The following is a 2,561-nucleotide window of genomic DNA, read 5'->3' as shown; positions in this document are numbered from 1 at the left end:
TGCCATCAGGCAAGTTCTGTTACCGCTCCCCTTTTCTTAACTCCACACACATCCCACAGACGTAAAGGCAGGCTTCCTAGAGCATAGGCAGTGCAGCACATAGACCCAGCGTGAAATAACATCAGATCTCATGGTGAATTTGCTGGTCGTGCTCTAAATTTCTTTCAGTCCACTGACTGTATACACAGAAGAAAGTCTCTGTTTGGTGTTGATAAGTTTTTGACATTTCTCTCACACTTGCTAATTTTTTCTTTTTAATAAGAATAAAGCAGGCCTGGGGCATAGAGCCTTCAGCAAGCCACAGGAGCTAGTTGGAGTTTTTAAACACTGTTATGTTCTCGTATTTATTTTTATAAGGGAAACTGGCTTTCCATGTATGGTAATGATCTAGTTTCTAATGGGGAGCAAAATAAAATGTGAGAGTCTAACAGTGCTTTAAAGTAAGAGAACAGGAAATTACAGCCTCATTCAGTTCAGGGTAGGTCTGTCTCTAGGGAGGTTTTTTTTTTTCCCCTCCCTAAAACCTTATTTAATACACATGCAAAAAAGGATAGTCTTGTAAAACCTTTTTAAAATTAGAAATCAAGTTCCCTGTGATCACTTCTGGCCTTTACATTTCTAGGTTCAGCACAGGGCATTCGGGACAGTCCCTAAATTCAGCTTTCCATTCAGCCACACTGGCGTTTGCTCTGCTTTCTGCCTCCACCCTTTCCTCTAGGGAGGTTCTTGCTGGGAACCTGGGTGGAGTTAAAAAAGGGAAGGATAAAAGGAAAGAAGGGTTTGGGTTTTGAGGGGAAAAAAAAACCTCTTAAGTCCATATATTGAAGATTTTTCAAGTTGTTCTACTGACTGGGGTGGACAGTGCTGAAAACAGAGTGTGTCTGTGAGCATTCACACTGTGTCACCTGGGCTTTGAACAAGGGCTGAAGCTCTCCCTCCTGATGACCTAGGTGACTCAGCCCGGATGCAGCTGCAGCCTGCTGCTTGCATCATTTGCCCAGCCTCTATTGTGGAGAGTGAATTGGCAAGTCAGCAGTTTCCTTTCAAAGCCCGTTTATTTAGGTTTTTTTTTTTTCTTTTTGTCTCAAACACTGTATGTATGCCCACATTCTTCGCAGCATTATTCACAATAGCCAAAAGGTGGAAGCAATCCAAGTGTCCACTGATGGATGAAACAATAAACAAAATGTGGTTTATACACACAATAAAATATTATTCACCCTTGAGAAGGAAGCAAATTCTGACACATGCTGCAATATGGATGAACCAAGGAAACATAAGTAAAACAGGCCAGATACAAAGGTATAAACAGTGTATGATTGCATCAGGTATTCTAGAAGAGTAGAATTCATAGAGATAAACATTAGAATGGTAGTTACCAGCATTTGAGGGGAGCGGCAAATGGGGAGTTGTTGGTTAATGGGGACAAAGTTTCAGTCCTGGATGACGAAAAATTTCTGGAGATGGATAGTGGTAATGGCTGCACAACAATGAGGATGTGCTTAATACTACTTAAATTATACACTTAAAAATGGTCAAAATTATTGTTAAGACTTAAGCCAAACCCCGGTGGCTCAGTGGTTAAGAATCCGCCTGCCAGTGCAGGAGCCGCTGAAGGTGCAGTTCTGATCCCTGAGTTGGGAAGATCCCCTGCTCCTCCCACTCCGGTATTCTTGCCTGGAGAATCCCATGGACAAAGGAGCCTGGAGGGCTACAGTCCAGGGGGCCTCAAAGAGTTGAACAGCGACTGAGCACACACACAACACAGGCAAAACCATTCAGTGCAGAGGAATCCAGGAGTACCTGGCTATGGAGAAGGTAGTGAAGGTGTGCTCCATGTCTCTCTGTTCCCACAGCCATCCCAGCCATTCCTACCTTCTCTGCTCTGTTTTATACCCCACATCAACGTGCCTCTTGCCTTCCAGCTTCTGGCTGGAGTCACTCAAGTGGGAGCACCAACAGGAGAATGAGGGAAGAAAGAAGACTGAGGATGGAGAATCTGTTTACTCGGTTCCCTCTCTGCAGGATTGCTGCCCCCTCTCTGTCCCTTGACCAGAGGTCCTGCAGATCTCTCTGTCTCCAGACTCTGGTGCTTCCTCCTCTGGCCTCTTCAGACACAGAGCACAGCAGCTCCCACTGCCCTCAGCCCCAGGGAACTTGCACTGTCCCTCGTGATTTCCTCACTTCCTGCCAACACCTTTGTAAACAGTCCTCTTAATAAACTCTCAAATCCGTTTCTTGTTGGCCTATGGCTTGATACGAGGTTATTTATAAAGATCAAAGTTTTAGAAACACTGACCCAAAGAAAATCCACCTATATTCCCCAAAGATTGCTCTGAGCTACCGAAACCTCCCAGATACTCAGAGAAGGCAATGGTAAGGGATGGTGAATGGTGTCATCTTCCTCCCCATCCTCCATTCCCTCTCTTATACCAAGTACTTCTTTTCAGTTGCTATTTTAATGCAGAGTATTCAGCATCTAATGTTTTCTCCAATCCTGTAGATTGTAAATCACATTTTTGTACATAACAGAATTTCATTCCAATAAAACAATTGAATGA

The sequence above is a fragment of the Bubalus bubalis genome, chromosome 1 (assembly GCF_019923935.1).
Source record: "Bubalus bubalis isolate 160015118507 breed Murrah chromosome 1, NDDB_SH_1, whole genome shotgun sequence".
NCBI lineage: Eukaryota > Metazoa > Chordata > Mammalia > Artiodactyla > Bovidae > Bubalus > Bubalus bubalis.
Note: the sequence above shows the minus strand (reverse complement) of the source record.